This window comes from Elgaria multicarinata, chromosome 3, assembly GCF_023053635.1.
Source record: "Elgaria multicarinata webbii isolate HBS135686 ecotype San Diego chromosome 3, rElgMul1.1.pri, whole genome shotgun sequence".
NCBI classification, from domain to species: domain Eukaryota; kingdom Metazoa; phylum Chordata; class Lepidosauria; order Squamata; family Anguidae; genus Elgaria; species Elgaria multicarinata.
In genome coordinates this window covers 62877085-62883308 of record NC_086173.1, presented here as the reverse complement: position 1 = coordinate 62883308, position 6224 = coordinate 62877085, and positions in this window count along the sequence as shown.

Here is a 6224-nt window from a genome sequence, read left to right as displayed (position 1 = left end):
CTTACTATACCGAGTTTGATCTGAAACCACAACTTTCTAGTCTTGCTTGCTGAAAGGCTTATAGGGTGCTGGAATTTTCTGCCAAACACACAAAGTCTATTGCTGAATTCAAATTAGAGGCTGTATCACACAGACGTTTTACTGTCTACTGAAGAGAGATTATTCTAGATGTCCTAAGCTGCTATGAAGATGAACTGAAGCAATTAAGAAATTGGGAGATATAAAGAAGGAGGTTTATATTTTAATTTTCAAACTGTGATTTAATTGAATGATACTTTGGTCAACCACTGTATACATTTTTTGCTTAATAAAATTATCAAAAAAGTTGCGAACAAGTTTGGAAATTTCCAGTCTTTGCAAATCTTTTATTAACCCAGGGGGAGGAAAGATAAAGAGGATACAAAGAAATTCATTAATCAGGCAAATTTAGTTGGCTTGTTGTATCATTTGAATTCTACCAGTCCATGATAGTCCACAGGTTGAATTATTATGTGAAGACTCCCTTCCGCTGCTAGTATCACACACTTGTTTAACTGCCTTACTAAACCAAAAGCTGCTTTTATCTGTGGAATGGTGTATGAATGTATTTGTTCTATGAGTCCTGCACTAATGAAGATTTCAGAGCTCAGGCTCCAGGAAAAAGTGCAGCTGTAATACTTCTGTCCACCAAAAAATGCAAATGCACACACTAAAAAACAAATCAGGGGAGTGCATTCCAGTACTGAAGAAGGAAAGAATACAGAATAACTAAAGTGGGGTGGGGGGAAGCAAATGGTGGAGCATTGTTGCAAGTCTACCGTGTTTACCACTTTTTTTTTAAAAAAAACACCACATAGTATGCTGCTAGAATATTAAAGCAGGAGAGCACTTTGCCCCTAAAATATATTTTGGAAATTAAACCAACATTGCTGGCCAACTGGAGGCTGTGGAGGGAGAGGGGGTATTTATTGTTCCTCCCCAGTCACATTCCATAGAAAATAATCCAGTGCTTTTATTTTTCCACGTAAAATTTCCATATCAGACGTTCACTAGTAACTATGAATGGATGCCAATTGTAAACACAATATTAGGTAAGCTTCACAGTTTCAAACTTGTAATTAATGTATTTCAGTTGATTAACCCTAGCAGGTATGTGAGAGAATACATATACTTCACTGAAATATATATATAAATCTCAGTGTAAAATGGAACTAATAAGTGACAGTGAAACTGAAGATGCCTCAAACAACCTTAGTGGAAGAGAGTTGAACTCTATTGAAACACATGAGTGGCTGTCAGCATATCAAGCAAAGTTTTTTTGGGTTGCTAAAATTAATTAGTGCAGCCTTCCCCAACCTGGTGTCCTCCAGATGTGTTGGATTACAAATCCCGGCACCGTCATTTCTGGATGTTCATATCTTATCGTTCATCTATCTTATACTAGATATTTGTCCATCAGGTTGAATACTGTCTCCTCTGAATGGCAGTGGCTTATAGGCAAAGGAAATTCTTTCCCATCACCTCAAAATACCAGGGGTTGAATCTTGGAACTTATATTTATTTATTTATTTATTTATTTATTACACTTATATACCACCCCCGTAGCCAGGGCTCTCTGGGCGGTTTACAGAAATTCTTAAATTAAGATAAAAACGAGTATACAAAATTTAAAATTCTAAAACACAGAACATACACACATAAAGCATTAAAAACTGTTAAAAAACTAAACATGTGGGTAATTAAGATGTGCCGCTACATGCCTGGGCAAAGAGGAAAGTCTTAACCTGGCGCCGGAAAGATAGCAGCGTAGGTGCCAGGCGAGCCTCGTCAGGGAGACCGTTCCATAGTCTGGGGGCCACCACCGAAAAGGCCCTGTCCCTCGTTGCCACACTCCGAGCCTCTCTCGGAGTAGGCACCCGGAGGAGGACCTTAGATGTTGAACGTAGTAGTGACCGGGTATATTCACGTCGGGAGAGGCGATCCATCAGGTATTGTGGTCCCAAGCCATGTAAGGCTTTATAGGTCAAAACCAGCACCTTGAATTGGGCTTGGAAACATACAGGCAGCCAGTGCAAGCGGACCAGAGCAGATGTTATATGGTCAAACCTTCTGGTTCCTGAAATCAATCTGGCCGCTGCATTTTGCATGAGCTGCAGCTTCCAAACCGGGCAGCCCTACGTAGAGTGCATTGCAGTAATCTAACTTGGAGGTTACCAGAGCATGGACAACTGAAGCCAGGTTATCCCTGTCCAGATAGGGGCGTAGCTGGGCCACCAACCGGGCATTTGTGCTGTCACTACACACTACACTATACACTACACTACACTGAATCTCCACCTGTGCCACACAGGCTTATTGCCTTGAATACTGGAGATCACACACAACCATCAGGGCTAGTAGCCATTGTTAGCCTTCTCCAAGAATTTATCCAACCCCTTTTATAGCCATCCAAATTGGTGGCCATCGCTACATCTTGTGGTAGTGAATTCCATAATTTAACTATGTGCTGTGTGAAGAAGTACTTCCTTTTATTTGTCCTGAATCTCCCACCAATCAGCTTCATGGGATGACCCCAGGTTCTAGTATTTTGAGAGAGGGAGAAAAATGTCTCCCTAGCCACATTCTCCACAGCATGCATAATTTTGTACACCTCTATCATATCTCCCCTTAGCCTCCTTTTTTTCAAGCTAAACAATAGCAGCTGTTGTAACCTTCCCTCATAGGAGAGATGCTGCTCCAGCCCCTTAATCATTTTAGTTGCCCTTTCCTCATGCTCAATAGTGTTCCCTGCTCCAGAACACTGACACATGTGTGCATTACAAAAATGCACAATGGAAAATACATGTCCCAAAGCCCTTCCTTCAAGAAAAGGCCAACTAAATCAAACTTGAGCAACAAGCAAGTAAATAGTATCTGATAAATATGCAAATAAACTAATGCTTTAAAAAAAATGGAAAGTGACAGTCCAGCCTAGAAGGCCTTGCACATACACATAATTAGAAAATAAGCTATATAACTATAGGAGCAAAGGCATCCAAAAAGCAGAAAACCCACACAATAAAATATCTTGATGTATTCTTTAGCTCCAAGGACATGGTTCCTTCTTAAAGAAAAGAATCCTTGGGAAATTAACAGGGCACAAGATCCTAGCATTTCTCCAGACTATGTGTTCCATTTCCCCCCACCCACCCCAAACCAGACTATGAGAACGTGCAAGTGGAAGGGGCAGTCACAGCAGAAGCCCTTCCAGCAAGGGAGCCTCCAACATCTCTGTTCTGGAATCAGGGTGGAGCATGCCTTTGCAAGTTGATTCAGAGTAGAGAAACTGGCTACAGGGTGTTCCCTAGAGGGTGGGACAGCAAAGGAACTCAGCCAAACCATGACTGCTCTACACTAAAGAATAGCTCAGCCAAGCTACAGGGCAAAGCATTCCAGAGTTTAAGTGCTGCCCTCTTCCCTTCCAACACTTCTATTTTCAAAGCAATATTGGCCCTAATTTCATATGCCAAGCTCTACTGTGGTCTAGCTCATCCCATCATTTTCAGCTCCTAGAGACCATTGCACTACTTTACAGTTACTTCTCTCCCAAAGTGTGCCAAAGAGACCAAAACTTACCCTCAACTGATTTTATCCAATTTAAGACCTGATTGCACTATATTCCTATCATGGTTCCTTTTCAAACAACTATTTAGAACATAATCACTCTCCAAAGCCTCAGCCTACCAAGACTTTAGACATTTATAGGCCTTCCAATTAACTTTAAATGCTTGTTTCGTGCCAAGACACAGTAGTGCTGGATTTAAATTTGTCTAGACAGAAGACATATAGGAGACAAAGTGTTGACAAGTCCCACCATAAGATAAATATTACAAGTAAGATATTTTATAGGGCTGGCTATAGTTGTCAAAAATGTGCTCTAAGTTTTTTTATTTAAAAATATAAAATTTTACCTATAAGGCAATTCATTTGGAGATACCAACACCTCTGACCTTGAACATTGTGAAGCATCCTTGACATTTCAAAATTTGTTTTGCTTGAAGCACAATGTATAATTTTGGAAAGGGTCAGATAACTTCACAGATCTGCTCTATAAATCCCTTGTGTAGCTGTACTCTCAGTTTTGTTGACATTCCATACTAAACTAAAGATTTCACAGCAATTGACTCAAATCTGTGTTAAAATACTAAGCCACAAATAACTGGAGCCCTCAAATAGATATCTATAGCAAATCCTCCGTATTAAGATAGAATAACTTTACTTAGTCTTAAACAACTGGAAAGATGCTTGCCAAGCCTCTTAAACCCTCCAATGAAGATGGCCATAAATTCGTTAGACAACTGGCTCCATATCACCATTGTTTTTATAGCTAAGGATTAGCTTTCTAAATTTTAACCAATCCCTTTATTTCCTATTTTTTAAAAGCACAATTGCTTGACTTTTAAAATATTAAAACTGATCTTGCACTCCCTGTAATTTGGCGATGAACATATTTCTTTAGTCTCTACCTATCTGCAGCACTCCAATCCTATATTCATGTTTACTTGGAAGTAAAGAGATCTTGCGTTCAAGAGGACTTACTCCCAAGTTAGGATTGTAGCCTAAATTCTAGATCATGTATTTCTTTTGGAGTATGTGTCACTCCCAACATCACTCTTATAATTTAGCATCCACAGCTATCATTGCTACCAGTACTATTATTTAACATTTATTTGGTGCCTATGTGAGACACAGCAAGGACCTTGCATGTGAAGTAGATCCTGCCCAAATGGCTTACTATCTGTGCTTGGAGGACAAAGGTGAAGGGAAATAACAGGAAGTTGTTAAGGTGATAGCAAGGAATAGATGGGAGAGTACTATCTTGTATATTACTCCTGCATATTAACAAGAGATACTATTTCAAATGCTTTGCACAGAACAATTTATGTATCACCAAAAAAATGTATCATCCAAAAATGCTTTTTTTTGCAGCAGACCGTATTCAATTTGTGATCCACAATTACCCTCAAATCCTTATCAGCAGAGCTACAGCCCAGCTAGCCTAGTTATTCTTTCTAATACTATAAGTACATTATAACAGACAGTGGCTATATCCTAGGCAAATAAAGCATATGGTGGCTATATGCTAGGCAAATAAAGCTTATGGAAGCAAAGTTCTTAACTTCACTACCATCATTATGATGGTGGAGTGGGGTAGTAACATTTTAGGACTCCAGCTAAGCTATTATGTTTTACTACTCTGATGAACAAATATTAAGAATGGAAAAGACAGCTAGAAGCATCACCAGAGCTCTTCCCAGTAGCTGCTCCCTGGGTTCAGCAAGAGAAGATAACAAATGGGACCTCTCGCTACAGTGGGTGCAGTTTCTTGCTTCAGGAACTGGTGACCAGTGACCTCTTGGTGAAAAATGAATGAGGGTCTAGAGACACCAGGTGGGAAGAGTGTGAATTGGCAGGCCTGTAAGAAAGGGTGCGCTACCTTATAACTGGCCTTCCCCAACCTGGTGCCCTCCAGGCATGTTGGAGTACAACTTCCAGTATCCCCAGCCAGCATAGCTGCAGATACTGGAAGGTTTAGTCCAACACGCCTGGAGGACACCAGGCTGAAGAAGGCTGTTGTACACACTTGAATGGAATGGGCAGCTCATCTCACCAGTACTATTAAACCATGGACTAAGTGTATATCCTCCAAAGATACCCATATGCTGTTATCAAAATTATTTATGGACATTTCACCATATTTGCCCTTTTTTCACAAATATTCTGCCTCCAACATTCAAAGTTTCAAAGAATCTGTCAAGAAGTATGGAATAATGATCAGGTTTAAGTGGCTAGCAAAGGAGGTTTGAAAACTATGCAAGATACTAATTTCCCACCCTTTGATCACTGTGAAGCCCTTCCATACGTCTCATCTGAACTTTCTAGAAATCACCTTCATTCATTTGCAAGTTCCTCTTGGCAACCATAAGGGTTAAGTACTTGCATTTTAAAAGCCAACCACTGAGATTCTCAGAGTTAAACACTTGTGAGTTCAGTAGTCAGATTTCACTCAGCTCTGGCTATAGGTTAGGCCTGTCAAGCACAACGTATGTGCCAAGTGCCTACCCTAGCCCTCTGCCCAAGTGGCATGGAGTGGATGGGGGGAGCTCTGTACCCTTCTTGATCTAAATAGGATGTAGTTAGCCTTACAGCATCCCCAAAGTGAAGGCTGAAGTGGAAGTAGGGTCCAATTGTTCAATAGGAACTAG